The sequence below is a fragment of the Ranitomeya variabilis genome, chromosome 4, assembly GCF_051348905.1.
Source record: "Ranitomeya variabilis isolate aRanVar5 chromosome 4, aRanVar5.hap1, whole genome shotgun sequence".
Classification (NCBI taxonomy): Eukaryota; Metazoa; Chordata; class Amphibia; order Anura; family Dendrobatidae; genus Ranitomeya; species Ranitomeya variabilis.
Window position 1 is genome coordinate 189937100 of NC_135235.1, and position 16389 is coordinate 189953488.

The window sequence follows — 16389 nt, forward strand, 5'->3', positions numbered from 1 at the left end:
AGAAGAGTGAAATCGGCAGAGATGAGTTGTAGATGTGAAAAATCATCCTTCCATTTGGATCAGTTGGGAATGAAAAATATGAGAGACTTCCAGAGGAGAAGATTTCACCAATATAGTACCTGGATGTAGATGTTTACTTTTGATTCTAACAATGTCTAATTTGTACTGAGGTTCCTGTATTGTCCGCAGTCTGATGATGGCTGTAACAACAACTCCAAGTATCTCCTTACCATTGCTAAAAAGAGTTGTCTGGGCAAGGGTATTAATGCTACTATCTGCAGGATAGGTCATGAATAGCAAAATGGTGGGGTTCGACACTCAGTGACCCCACCGGTCAGAGCAAAAGACAGCTAATCTGTGGGGATACCAGGTGTTGGACCCCCAAATGATTTGACATTGATGACATCCTGTTGGTGCATCGTGAAATCCTTAGGTTCAGACAATCCTTAGATCTAGAGATACCAGGTGTTGTAAGTCCATGCTATATTTATATATATGCTTCAAATATATGTGGTGCAGGCTGACCTGACATTCCAGTAGGTCACTGTACTAAGCTTGATACTGCATTTATGTACTGATGATTGTTGTGGTTATGTATCTATGTACTGATATTGGTTCTGGTACTATATTCATGTATTGATGGTGGTTATGGTGCTGTATTTATGTACTGATTCTGTGTTTATATACTGTTAATGTCTATGGAACTTTATTCACATACTGATTTTGGTTCTGTTTCTGAATTCACGTATTCATGAATGTTCTTGTACTGTTTCCATGCAAAGATGTTGGTACTGGTGCTGTATGCATGTACTCATGGTGGATATTTTGCTGTATTCATGTCCTGATAGTGGTTATGATTATATAATCATGTACTACTGGTAGTTCTGGCGCTGTATGCTTGCATTAACGTTGGTTCTGGATCTGATCCTGTACACATATGGCAATGCAAAAATTAGTCAGGCAACATGCTACATGGTTATTTTAATAAACTAGTTTGCCGTCTGACAGCTTGAGGATTACCATATCTGTATTTATGCTAGAAGTCATAAACCTTTGTATTTGGTGTGGGGCAGAAAAATTGGTGTGTATTTGATGGAGGGAACAAATCGGTCTCCGGACTATGATTAAGAGCAACAATGCTCAATGAGTAAAACTAATAATTACCTACTGTATTTTACCATGTCTCAGTAAAGAATTGATTTTATGGAATGCTTAAGCTTTGAAGAATTTGGTGTGTATTCTATGTAGATTCTTTAATATTTTGTAATATAAACTTTACTGAATTATCATTACTTTCAAAGATACACTGTGTCTTGTTTGGTGATCCATGGCAGCTTGAACACTGAGCTTCGTAGGAGACTATGGTTTGTCCTATATACTGCAATACTGTGCCACTGCAGTATATAGTATAAGAGATCAAAATGATTGCAGCTCTAAGTTCCATAAGGGGACTGAAAAATCAAGTAAAAAATAAAAAAGTTTTAAACTGTAAAGATTCAAATCATCCCCTTCTCATAAAGAATGTTAAAAAGCAAATTTGGTATTGTCATATCTGTAAAAGCCTGTAAAAGTCTATAAAAATTATGAAAATATAAAACTAATTAACCCATATAGAAAGGAGAGAAAATAGAAATGCTAGAATGTTTTTGTCACCCCCCCAAAAAAAAATAAATGCAGTAAAAAGCGATCAAAACAGTGTATATACTTCAAATTAATATATAAAAAAAGTCAACTTGCCAAGCAAAAAAGAAGCCCTCCCACAGCTCCATGGTCTGGAAAATGAAAATGTTATGAAACTCAAAACTGGCATAAAGAATGTATGCAAGCCATAAATAAGAACTTGTAATAAATTGGGGGAAGGACATAGGTCATGAAGTTGCAATGAATTGGAGAGGAGAGGACACAGGACAAGGACTTGTAATGAACTGTGGGCAAAGACTTGTGATGAATTAGATGAAAGGACACAGAACAGGGGCTTGTAGAGACTTAGAAGGAAAGTGGACATGTATTGCGCCAATCTGTCATTACATTGTGTGCTATCTCATATTTAGTGCTGAGCGAGTGTACTCGTTGCTCGGGTTTTTCCGAGCACGCTTGGGTGGTCTCCGAGTATTTGTTAGTGTTCGGAGATTTAGTTTTCATCACCTCAGCTGAATGATTTACAGCTACTAGCCAGGCTGAGTACATGTGGGTGTTGCCTGGTTGCTAGGGAATCCCCACATGTGTTCAAGCTGTCTAGTAGCCACAAATTATGCAGCTGAGGCGATGAAAACTTAATCTCCGAGCAGTTACAAATACTCGGAGATCACCCGAGCGTGCACGGGAAAACCTGAGCAACGAGTACACTCGCTCATCACTACTCATTTTACATTGCATCTTCACTTGTTATGTAAAGCTGTGTCCTGTTATTACAGTGTCCTCTTTTGTTCTGTATAGTGCCATCCTGTTATTAGATAACATTTTTATGTATTATTGCCATTCGTTATTATATGGTATCCTCCTTAATTATGTACAGTACTGTCCTTTATTACACAGTGTTCTTCCCTATTATGTGTAGCACTGTCCCTTATTTAATTGTGTACTCCTCTATTAAGTATAGCACTGTCCCTTATTACATAGTGTACTCCCCCATTAAGTATATCACTGTCCATTATTACATAGTGTACTCCCGTATTATGTATAGCACTGTGTTAGGGTTGGCGGAGCGCACCAAATGAAATATAATAGTAAGGTGCGTTCACAACCCGGGGTCCACCATTCAGAGATGGAACCTGCTGCTAAGCAATGGTGCAATAAGATGGCGAGTGAGCGCCGAAAACACGTGGGTTGCATGTCACCCGGTGTGAACAGCGGCAAACTCTGTTATAACACAGAGCCCCAGCAACAACGTAAAAGGACGCAGTTCCCCGTTAACTGACACAGGACACAGCAGATTTGGCGCGAGTGTGTTCTCTAGGCTCAGCCCCTAGAACGCTGGGGTTAGTGCCTGACCAGACCCACAATGCAGTCGGTGTCGCACAAACGATGCCACAACTTGGCGCTGACTCTATCTCCTATATCCCTAGAGTACATGCACAACCAGAGGGTAGGCGATTATTAGGAGCTTTCATCAAAGTCATTCATACATGCACACACAACACATGTCATGGTCTATACTAGCGCGTGAGATACTTTTAGAGATCCCAGTCTGCCAGGACCTTGCTAGTGGACCAATCCAGACTCACTTGAGGACCTGAGCACCTGACTGCCGACCACCAATGAATGGTCATCTCACGGGCATGCTCAGAAGGGCAATTCCTGGACTTAGTCCAAGGAACATCTGCTCACCGCTGTCTAATGCTGGTTGCTATAGCTGAACCTGGAGAGGCAGCAGCAACCAAACGCACAGCTCGAGTCTGAGCAAGATGCTGAGACCGATGTCTCTGCTGTGCAGGATCCACTCTGGCCGAAACTGAATGGGAGACAGCAGGAGAAGACATGGCTTGGGATTCCTTCTGTGCAGAGGGAGAATCCCAACACCTAACACACTGTCCCTTAATACAGAATGTACTCCACTATTATGTATAGCACGCCCCCTTTTTACATAGTGTACTCCCCTATTCTGCATAGCACATTCCCTTATTACATAGTGTACTTTTCTATTATGTATAGAACTGTCCATTATTACATAGCGTTCTTCCCTATTATGTATAGCACTGTCCCTTATTGCATTGTGTACCCCTCTATTATGCATAGCACTGTCCCTTATTACATAGTGTATTTTCCTATTATGTATAGCACTGTCCTTTATTACATAATGTACTCCTCTGTTACGTATAGAACTGTCCTTTATTACATAGTGTACTCCCCTATTCTTTAGAGTACTCTCTCTTATTACATAGTGTACTCCTCTATTATGTACAGCACTATCCTTTATTACATTGTGTACCCCTCTAATATGTATAGCACTGTCCCTTATTACATAGTGTATTCCCTATTATATATAACACTGCCCTTTATTACATAATGTACTCCATTATTATGTATAGCAATGTCTCATTACATAGTGTACCTCTATATTATGTACAGCACTGTCACTTATTACATAGTGCACTCCCCTATTATGTATAGCACTGTCCTTTATTAGATTGTGTACCCCTCTATTATGTATAGCAATGTCCCTTATTACATCATGTATTTCCCTATTATATATAGCACTGTCCCTTATTACATAATGTACTCACCTATTATGTATAGCACTGGCCCTTATTACATTGTGTACCCCTCTATTACTGTATGTACAGCACTGTCCCTTATTACATTGTGCACTCCCCTATTATGTATAGCACTGTCCCTTATTACATTGTGTACCCCTCTTTTATGTACAGCACTATCCCTTATTACATAGTGTACTCCCCTATTATGTATAGCACTGTCCTTTATTAGATAGTGTACTCTAGTATGTATAGCACATCCCCTATTACATAGCATCCTCTTTTGTAATGTATATCGCTGTCCATAAAGGAAAAAAAAATTTAGCATGACCTTGGTTATCCTTAATCTATCCCTAACCTACATGGAGCTTTGATAAAAATAAATTATACACAGCTGGTTCTTAAGAAGGCACAGTTCCCCGGCAAAGAGAGAGCCACATAGCACACTTTTATGCAATGCTGACTCCTAGAAACAACATGGGTCCTCTACTGAGTAGATGGAAAAGTACTTAAAGCGGTTGTCAACTGTGGTAATTAAGTTGACCACAAGCTGTGGCACGACCAGGACCATCAAACTTCAGTGGTGATTTACAAGAGAACCTGGCAACAAGTATTACATTTCCATGCATTTCTATCACAGGTAAACAAGGAATTACATGGTGCCCGCTGAAATCAAGGAGCTGTCTGTGAGCTGCTCTATATAGATCAGTGTTCCCCAAGTCAGGTCCTCAAGAGCCACCAACAGGTCATGTTTTCAGGATTTCCTTAGTATTTGCCATGTGATAATTGCATCACCTGCACAGGCAATAATTCAATGACCTGAGCAATGCTAAGGAAATCCTCAAAACATGACCTGTTGGTGGCTCTTGAGGACCGGAGTTGGGGAACACTGATATAGATGCTCATAACTAATGTACATCACAAATGGGAGACCTTTTCTCATTTAGAATGCCATAATATGGTGGCAATTAATTCAGAAAACTCTTTTGATCCTTGTAAAAGGCTACTAATTGTCCTATCTAGTTACGATTTGATAGGGCACCTTAGGGTCTGTTCACATCTGCACTTTAATGACTGAACCACCATATTCACCTATTAACCATACCTCGGTAGTGTCAATTTATATTATTCTGAAAGTCTTATCTTCATGTTTTACTGATCCTCTATGATCTGAATATTCTTTCGACAGGATCCTGTATCAGGAATCAAAAGAAGTCTGACGACAAGCCCAGCACAATGCTGAACAGAATGCAGATTTCAGATAGGAGTTTTATACAGAGCGAGAACTGCTGAAGGTCATAGTGCTGTTACCTGCCTCTGATGGGTTTCCTTAATGTTGGTTAATGAATGTAAATGGCACCTTTTATAACAATAAATAATGTTCTCTTTTGGAACTGCTGGAGAATTTGCACAGATGAAATCATAGAATGCTGACAATTTTTTTTTTCATTTGTAATTTGAAAAGAAAAACAAAAGGAAGCTTCTAAATACATAGGAAATGTGTCCAAATAATAAAACACCAGTATTTGCCTATCCAATACCTTGCCACCCTTAGCTATCTTTGTCAGTCCCGCGGTGCTAACACTACTTGCATCATGCACATTTCTGCTGCAGCCAATCATTGGCGTCAGCGGTGACCGCTAAAGCTTATCATTGATTGGCTCCATCGCACACCACCATGGCAGGATCAGTGAGGGCCAACAAAGAGACTGCACTGTATGGCAGGGAATGAATAAGTAAGTAATGATAATATTCTTATGTTATCCTAAACATTTTCTGCTGTTTTTAAAAAAATCGCAGACAATTCCTTTAAGGTGGTATTCTCTTTTTGGACAAACACTCATAGCAAAATGTTCCAGGAAATGAAGTATTTCTCCCAGAAAATTATTGCAATTACACAAGCTTTCTTATACACTAGTTTGTTTCCTTTGCGTGTATCGGAGCAACACAAATAAATGAGAAAAAAGCAAACTGGACACCACTTCACGTAGAACCCCAAATATGGTCCAGACAAAATTGTTGGGACCATCAGCTTACTATTTGGTTGCACCCTTTGGAATAAATAACTTCAAGCTTCTTACACTTTTCAACTGAAAATTTTGGGCACTCTTTTGCAAACTGCTCCAGGTCATATTTGATGGGTGCCTTCTCTCAGCAGCAATTTTAAGATCTCTTCAGAGGTGTTCAATGGGATTTAGATACAAACTCATTGCTGCCACTTCAAGATTCTCAAGAACTTTGTTTCCATCCAATTCTGAGGGCTTCTTGAAGTATGTTTGGGTCATTGTCCTGCTGGAAGACCCATGACCTAGGACACAAACCCAGCTTTCTGATACTGGGCGCTACATTGTGACCGAAAATCCTTTGGTAATCTTCAGATTTCATGACACCTTACATAAAGTGCCAGAGGAAGCGAAACAACCTCAAAATATCTTTTAAACTCCATCATATTTGACTGTAGGTACGGTGTTTTTTTCTTTGTAGGACTCCTTCTGTTTTCCGCAAACAGTACAATGATATTCTATACCAAAAAGCTGTGTCTTAAGCTGGAGTTACACTAAACGACTTACCAACGATAACGACCAGCGATACGACCTGGCCGTGATCGTTGGTAAGTCGTTATGTGGTCGCTGGGGAGCTGTCACACAGACAGCTCTCTCCAGCGACCAACGATCAGGGGAACGACTTCGGCATCGTTGAAACTGTCTTCAACGATGCCGAAGTCCCCCTACAGCACCCGGGTAACCAAGGTAAACATCGGGTTACTAAGTGCAGGGCCGCGCTTAGTAACCCGACATTTACCCTGGTTACCATTGTAAAAGTAAAAAAAAAAAACATTACATACTCAGATTCTGATGTCTGTCACGTCCCCCGCCGGCGTCCACAGGGTTAAAACTGCTTTCGGCAAGAGCGCTGCTAATATGCACGCGCTGCTGCCGAGAGCTTCCCTGCACTGAATGTGTCAGCGCCGGCAGTAACAGCGGTGACTTCACCGCTGTGCTCTGCTTTACGGCTGGCGCTGACACAGTCAGTGCAGGGAAGCTCTCGGCAGCAGCGCTGCATATTAGCAGCGCTCCTGCCGAAAGCAGTTTTAACCCTGTGGACGCCGGGGGACGTGACAGACATCAGAATGTGAGTATGTACTGTTTTTTTTTTACTTTTACAATGGTAACCAGGGTAAATATCGGGTTACTAAGCGCGGCCCTGCGCTTAGTAACCTGATATTTACCCTGGTTACAAGTGAACACATCGCTGGATTGGCGTCACACACGCCGATCCAGCGATGACAGCGGGTGATCAGCGACCAAAAAAAGGTCCTGATCATTCCCCAACGACCAACGATCTCCCAGCAGGGGCCTGATCGTTGGTCGCTGTCACACATAACGAGATCGTTAGCGGGATCGTTGCTACGTCACCAAAAGCGTGACGTTGCAACGATAATGTTAACGATATCGTTATGTGTGACTCAGCCTTTAGTCTCAAACACTTTCCCAGAAGGATTTTGGCTTACTCATTTACATTTTGTCAAACTGCAGTCTAGCTTGTTCATGTTTCTGTGTCAGCAGTGGGGTCCTCCTGGGTCTTCTGCCATAATGTTTCATTTCATTCAAATGTTGACAGATAGGTAGGGCTGACACTGATACACCCCGAGCCTGCAGGACAGCTTGAATTTCTTTGGGCCTTGATTGGGGCTGCTTATCCACCATCCGGACTATCATGAGTTGCAACCTTTCATTAATTTTTCTTTGCTTTCCAAGTCCACAGAGATTAGCCACAGTGCCATGGGTTGTAAACTTCTTGATTATGTTGCGCACTGTGGACAAAGGAACATCAAGATCTCTGGAGATGGACTTGTAACCTTGAGATTGTTGATATTTTTCAACAATTTTGGTTCTCAAGTGCTCAGACAGTTCTCTTCTCCTCTTTCTGTTCTCCTTGCTTACAGTAGAGTGGCACATACAGACACAAAATGCAAAGACTGAGTCAATGTCTCTCCTTTTGATCTGGTCTCAGGTGTGATTTCCATATTGCACACACCTGTTACTTGCCACAGGTGAGTTTGAAAGAGCATCACATGCTTGAAACAAAGTTGTTTACCGACAATTTTGGAAAGGTGCCAAGAAGTTTGTCAGGCTCATTTTGGGGACTTTATGTGAAATTATGTCCAATTTGCCTTTTTCTCTGGGTTTTTATGTGTTGTTCAATACACACAAAAGAAATAAACATATCTGCAACAAAACGTGCAATTACAATAATTTTCTGGGAAAAATACTCCATTTTCTGGAACAATTTAAAGGGTGCTAACATTTTCAGCCCAGGCTATATATGCCAAATAAATATAAACATCTGATAGATATGAATTCCTGAGAAAAGGGTAATGTCGCTATGAGGCTGTTTACTGTTGCTTTCATAAAATCATTTTTAACAGCAGACGATAATGACTAGAGGACTAATAAACCTGCTGCCAGGTAGTCCTCAATATTCATAAGCTTTGTATAAACCCGCCTCCTCCACTGAATGGCAGCTCTCTGTGTATACTGTGTATAGGCAGAAAGCTGCCAATCAGTGATGTGGGTGGGGTTATACAGAACTCATCGTTCAAAGAACTAGTAGATCAGCAGCAGAAAAAGACAATATTTGTATCAAAATGACAGCAAGCAGCCCAGTAAGTGACAAATAGCTGGAATCAAGGTATCTTCCCCTAAATTACGTTGTTCTGAGCTTGCTTAGCTAAAACCTGATGACAAATTCCCTTTAAACTTTGGAGGCTATTTATAAAACTGCCTATGCCCCTTTTTATCTCAATCTTCTATAAGCTTAAAATTATTGTTTATGATATACTACAGGATTTGAAAACGAGGACACTAAGCTTTTTATTAACTTGGTTCATCTGTCCATTGCAGGAATAGATACAAAGGAATAGAATGGAAAAGATAGATGATAGATAGATGACAGATAGATAGATAGATAGATAGATAGATAGATAGATAGATAGGTAGATAGACAGATAGATAGATAGATAGATAGATAGATAGATAGATAGATAGATAGAGTGATAGTGTAATAAGCATTGAGCATGTCACCAATTTTCTAAGTAAATGTATTTCTAAAGGAGGTATTGACATGACATTTTCACCAGATGTCGGTAACAACCCATCCAATCCACAAAAGCAAAGAAATAAAATCATGAAGAGAGGTGCCAAGAGACATGGAAAGTCCTGACACCAGCTGAAATTTATCAGTAATTACAAAGCAATCCTGCCATTTAGTGAAAAATTGTTTCAGCTGGTTCAATTAATAGACTATAAGAGGTGTCTAATTACCAAGGTGCCACACAAGTAACTTCTGATGGGTAAAACTAGTGACCTATCTCAAGACCTTTTCAACCTTATTGTTGCAAAACATGCTGATGGTATTGGATACACTAGAATTTCTAACTTACTGAAGGCTTCAGTAGGTACTGTTGGGGCCATAATCTGGAAGTGGAAAGAACATAATTTTCCCCAAAAATGGCCATGACCAAAGACAAGAATTCATAAAAAGAATTATAAGAAGAGTTGTCTCAGAGCCAAAGACACCTGTGCAAAGCTACAGAAAGACCTGGAATCAGCAGGTACAATTGTTTCAAAGAAAACTATAAGTAATGCACTCAACCTCCATGGCCTGTATGTACGATCACCATTGATGAACAAAAAGCATGTTCAATAATATTTAAAGTTTGCTCTACAACATTTAGACAAGCCTGTTAAATACTGGGAGAATATAGTCTGGGCTAGGGTTGAGCGAAACGGATGGGACAAATTCAAAAATTGCCGACTTTCGGCAAAGTCGGGTTTCATGAAACCCGACCCGATCCCAGTGTGGGATCGGCCATGCGGTCGGCGATCTTCGCGCCAAAGTCGCGTTTCGTATGACACGTTCAGCGCCATTTCTCAGCCAATGAACGAGGATGCAGAGTGTGGGCAGCGTGATGACATAGGTCTCAGTCCCCACCATCTTAGAAAAGGGCATGGCAGTGATTGGCTTGCTTACTGCGGCGTCACAGGGGGTATAAAGGGGCATGCACGATGACCGTCATCTTACTTCTGCCGATCTTAGCATAGGGAGAGATTGCTGCAGCTTCGTCAGAAGAAGGGCTATAGTTAGGGAGGGAAGATTAACCCCCAAACCGCTTGTGCTGTAGCGATTTCCACTGTCCAACACCACCTTTTTTTGCAGGGACAGTGGAGGCTATATCTTTGTGCATCAGCTCTGTAGCTTATTAGGCTGCCTTATAAGGCTCCCTGATAGTTGCATTGCTGTTTGCACCGCTGCTGTGCAAACCAACTGCTTTTTTAAAAGCAAAAATCCTGTTGCTCCTTTCTGCAGTTATCTTGTTTATTTGTCCACATTTTTGTGTGCAGCAGTCCTTTTTGTTGCTGCCATACTTGTCCTGAGATCATTGTAGGGAGATTTAAATTGTACTACAGTCCTTGGATTTTTTCAGATATCTTCCAGCCACTTTCTGCCACTTACATTGTGTTGTGTTACAGACTGGGCCTGAGTTGTGGTGCTGTCAAACCCCCAAAAAAGGGAGATTCAAATAGTCACAAAGTGGATATACGTCAGTTCTGTTAGTTTGTGGTGTATTAGCCAGCCACTTGCTGCCACTCACATTGCATTGTAAAATACACTGGGCCTGAGTTTGGGTTCTGTGTCCCAAAAAAAAAGTGAGATTGAAATTCTCACAAAGTGGATATATACCTCAGTCCTTTTAGTTTGTCGTGTATCAGCCAGCCACTTGCTGCCACTTACATTGTGTTGTGTTATACACTGGGCCTGAGTTGTGGTGCAGTCTCCCCACAAAAAAAGGGAGAGTTAAATTCTCAACAAGTTTATATACACCTTCTACCTTGTTTTACAGTACCATATAACGGTTGTTATTTTAGTTAGATTTTCCCAAAAATGAGGAAGTCTGGTGGAAGAGGCCGTGGGCAGTCGTTGCCAGCTGGTACTGAAGGTGGTGGGGGTGGAGCATCTGGTGGTAGTGGGAAAAGCAAAATAGCAGCTAAGGCTGGAGGTGTTGAGCCAGCATGATTGTCTGGCTACACAAGGCCTCGAAGGCTCCCTTATCTGGGAGTAGGAAAACCGCTTTAAAAGCCGGAGCAGCAGGAAAAAGTTTTGGCTTTCCTTGCTGACTCAGCCTCTAGCTCTTTCGCCTCCTCTTCAGAAAGTTCCAAATTTAAAAGCAGCGAGTCGTCAGTGGATGCTCCCGGTCAGGAACAAGTCGCTTCCTTGTGTCCTTCACCCAAAACAACAGTGAAGGATGCGTCAGGCGACACAACAGGTTACTCCATGGAGCTATTTACACATACCGTGCCTGGGTTAGAAAGGGAAATTGTTAACAGCCCATTACAAGATGAATCGGACATGGAGTGCACTGATGCACAGCCACAGCTAGATTATTATGCTGTTCAATTGACTCAGATCACTACATTGCCCTCGCAGTGTACTGAGCCAGAAACTGACCCTGATGAGACTATGGTGCCCCGTCCCAAAAGCTATAGCACCTTACACGGTGACACAGAGAAAGGTGCACATGACATTGAAGAGGAGGTGATAGATGACCCAGTTGTTGACCCAGATTGGCAGCCATTGGGGGAAGAGGGTGCCGCTGACAGTAGCTCAGAAGCGGAGGAGGATGATCTGCAGCAGCCATCTACATCGCAACAGCTTTCATCTGGCAGACCCGTCTCAGGCCAAAACGTTTGTCAACCAAATAAACAGTTTTAGGACAGCGTGGCCATCCGGTTAAAGTAGCACAGCGTGCAATGCCTGAAAAGGTATTCCATAGTAGGAATAGTGGAGTGTGGCAATTTTTTAACCAAGATCCGAATGATCAGTGCAAAGTTATCTGTAAGAAATGCTCAAAGACTTTTAGGAGAGGAAAGAATCCCCAAAATTTAAATACAACTTGCATACGTAGACATTTAACCAGCATGCACTTGCAAGCCTGGACTAACTACCAAACGTCCTGTACCGTCGGTGCACCTGCTCAGAATGAAGGTACTCAGCAATGCTACATTGCTTCCCTCACTGTAAGCCCACCGGTTAAGACACCACCAGCAGCAAATGTGGAGGTATCGTCGCAAGGCCAAAGCAGTCAGGGAATCACAAGGTTTTTTTTAGGAAACACTGTATGTAGGTCAACGTCAAGAATACCATCATCAACCCTCTCTCAATCCACCATGTCCACCACCACCACCGCTAGTCCCACCATATGCAGCTCTCCAGTCCAGCTCACCCTACAAGAGACTCTTGTTAGGACAAGAAAGTACTCATCCTCTCATCCGCGTACACAGGGTTTGAACGGCCTCATTGCTAGACTAATCTCGTTAGAGATGATGCCCTACCGGTTGGTTGAAAGCAAAGCTTTCAAAGACCTGATGGCCTACGCAGTACCACAGTATGACCTACCCAGTCGGCACTTCTTTGCGAGAACAGCCATCCCAGCCCTCCACCAGCATGTCAAAGACCGCATTTTCCATACACTGAGGCAATCAGTCAGTGGAAAGGTGCACCTCACAACAGATGCATGGACCAGTAGGCATGGCCAGAGACGTTGCGTGTCCATCACTGCCCACTGGGTTAATGTGGTGGATGCAGGGTCCACAGGGGACAGCCATAGTGGGACAGTTCTGCCTAGCCCACGGTCTAGGAAACAGTTGGCTGTAGGCGTTTGCCACCCCTCCTCCTCCTCCCCCTCCTCCTCCAGAAGCCAAAGCTCGTCCACAGAGCGCAGTCGCACGACCACTCCATCGGCAGCTGCCAGTGTTGCACACGAGGTATCACATTATCGAACAGCTAGTGGTAAGCGTCAGCAGGCTGTGTTGCAAATTAAGTGTTTGGGCGACAACAGACACACCGCGGAAGTTCTGGCCGAGTACTTGCAGCAAGAAACTCAGTCATGGCTGGGCAGTGTACATCTTGAGGCAGGCAAGGCAGTCAGTGATAACGGAAGGAATTTTATGGCTGCATAGCCCTTTCAGAACTGAAACACATACCTTGCCTGGCTCACACCTTGAACCTGGTAGTGCAGTGCTTCCTGAAAAATTATCCGGGGTTACCAGCCCTGCTCCTGAAGGTGCGAAGACTTTGCTCGCACATCCGCCGGTTGCCCGTACACTCCAGCCGTATGCTGAACCATCAGCGATCACTGAATCTTCCCCAGCACCGCCTAATAATTGACGTTGCAACAAGGTGGAACTCCACACTGCACATGCTTCAGAGGCTGTGCGAACAGAGGCGTGCTGTAATGTATTTGTGGGAGGATACACATACACGGGCAGGCACTTGGATGGGAGACATGGAGTTGTCTGGTGTGCAGTGGTCGAAGCTACAAGACCTCTGTCAAGTCCTTCAGTGTTTTGAGGAATGCACACGGCTGGAAAAGTGCAGACGACGCCATCATAAGCATGAGCATCCCACTAATGCGTCTGCTGATGCAAAGTTTAACGCACATTAAAGAGCAGGCGTCTGCAGCCGAGGAAGAGGGAAGCCTTGATGACAGTCAGCCATTGTCTGCCCAGGGAACTCTCCTGGACAAGGTTGCGGACGAAGAGGAGGAGGATGATGGGGATGAATATTTATGGGAGGAGGATGATTCTCAGGGGGCAATAGAAACTGCTTGCGTTGCAAGGTCAGGTACAGGGTTTTTGCGGGACACAAGTGATGTTGATTTGCAAGAAAGTGCTCCTCAACCCAGCACAAGCAGTGAATTGACACCGGGAACATTGGCCCACATGGCTGAGTATGCCTTGCGTATCCTAAAAAGGGAACCCCGCATTATCAAAATGATGACCGATGACGATTACTGGTTGGCCTGCCTCCTGGATCCACAATATAAAGGAAAATTACAAGATATCATGCCACATGAGAACCTTGACCAATATTGGCTACCAAACAAGCAACTCTTGTAGACCGTTTGGTTCAGGCATTCCCAGCACACAGCGGCGGTGATGGTTCTAACACGAGGCGTAGTGGGCAACATGGCAGAGGTGTTAGAGGTGCACAAATCCAAAGTGGAGATGGACAGAGGGGTTTTATGACCAAGTTGTGGAGTGATTTCGCAATGACCGCTGACACGACAGGTACTGCTGCATCGATTCAAAGTGACAGGAGACAGCATTTGTCAAGTATGGTTACAAACTACTTTTCTGCCCTTATTGATGTTCTCCCTCACAGGTCATTCCCCTTTGATTACTGGGCATCTAAAATAGACACCTGGCCTGAATTGGCAGAATATGCATTACAGGAGCTCGCTTGCCCTGCTGCTAGTGTGCTATCCGAAAGAGTCTTCAGTGCGGCTGGTTCAATGCTGACCGAAAAAAGGACACGTCTGGCTACCCGAAGTGTCGATGACCTAACCTTCAATAAAATGAACCAATCATGGATTTCAAATTATTTGGCCCCACCTTCCCCTGCTGACACATAGCTTGCCTGAAAAATGTCTTGCTTTTGGCCTCCTCTTACTGACTGCTGCAATTCCTCCATTTGCAGCTGCTGAATGTCCACCATAGGCCATTTTTATACCTCCCTAAATGGGCTGACTCCCCCCACAGGGCCGTGGTCACCACCTGGCGCAAGCACCCATGCAAGTGCCGTTTGCCTGGACAGGTGGGTGTGCCCACTCTTGGGCGACGGCACTGGCACAGGGTCCCTCATAGTACAATGAAGTGTCTCTGACGGTGGTGGTGCACAACCAACGTCAGACACACCATCGTAATATGAGGGGCCCTGTGCCAGTACCGCAGCCCACGAGAGAGTGTTCCGCCCCAGCTCGAACAGTGCTCTACCACTTGCAATACTTACCTCTCCCTGCTCCACCACTGTGTAGTTTGTGCTGTTAAATCCTTCAATGGCACTGCCAATACAAATTTGTTGAAATGATAGATGATAGTTAAAATATACAGGGGCCCTGGCCTCCATTCAGACCAGTTAAAACGTGGCGCCTACTACCACTGTCTGCTACTGAGCAGAGAAGCCCACCCCTGCACCTAGCTATGCCACCTGGTTCTTTCTGAAAAATTTTTGGCAGACATTTAGCCCACTTTATCATTAGGGCCTACTCACTGTGTCAGCCACTCCTTACAATTGTCCTCCGCTGAACAAAGCAATGCCGCCTGGTTATTCCTGTTACCAATTTTGAACTGCATTTAGCCTACTTACTTTTTTGGACCTACTAAGTGTGTCAGCCACTCCTTACAATTGTCTTTTTGATCGCGTGTTATTCCACTTTTTGTTCGGCATTATGATAATAAAGCGTTGTTTTTTTGCCTCATTTTTTTTTTTTTTTTTTTTATACGGTGTTCACTGAAGGGGTTAACTAGTGGGACAGTTTTATAGGTCAGGTCATTACGGACGCGGCGATACTAAATAGGAGTACTTTTATTGTGTTTTTTTATTTAAAGAAATGTATTTATGAGAACAATAGATTTTTTTTTTTCTTTATTTAGGAATTTTTTACACATTTAAAAATTTGCTTTTTTTACTTTGTCCCAGGGGGGACATCACTGTATAGTGACAGATCGCTGATCTGACACTTTGCAGAGCACTGTGTCAGATCAGCGATCTGACGTGCCCTGCTCCTGGCTTACCAGCGCCTGCTCTGAGCAGGCACTTGGTAAGCCACCTCCCTGCAGGACCCGGAAGTAGCCCCGCGGCCATTTTGGATCCGGGGCCTGCAGGGAGGAGACGCTCGGTACAAGGTGAGCACATCGCCTTGTATCGATCGTCTCAGAGAAGCCCGCAGGGAGCCCCCTCCCTGCGCGATGCTTCCCTGTACCGCTGAAACACTGCAATCATGTTTGATCGCAGTGTGCCGGGGGTTAATGTGCCGGCGGCGGTCCGTGACCGCTCCTGGCACATAGTGCCGGATGTCAGCTGCGATAGTCAGCTGACACCCGGCCGCGATCGGCCGCGCTCCCCCCGAGAGCGCGGCCGATCGCATATGACGTACTATCCCGTCACTGGGAATTAAGTCTCAGGTCACCTTGATGGGATAGTACATCATATGGGATTAAAGGGTTAAAGAAAACCTAGGAAAACCTGGTCTGGTCCCAAAACACCAGTATAGATTAGAGTCTTTTCTGATATTACAATAATGTGTTTATTGTTATATTCATATGAACATATTTGTGCCAAATTAAGTTTTATA

At 43.6% G+C, this 16389-nt stretch overlaps 1 protein-coding gene across 4 annotated transcripts in view; it reads right to left on the reverse strand.

The window, feature by feature from the left end:
* The window catches only part of ODAD1 (outer dynein arm docking complex subunit 1), a 346929-nt gene that overhangs the window by 76297 nt on the left and 254243 nt on the right, over nucleotides 1-16389 (reverse strand). The window lies entirely within an intron of this gene.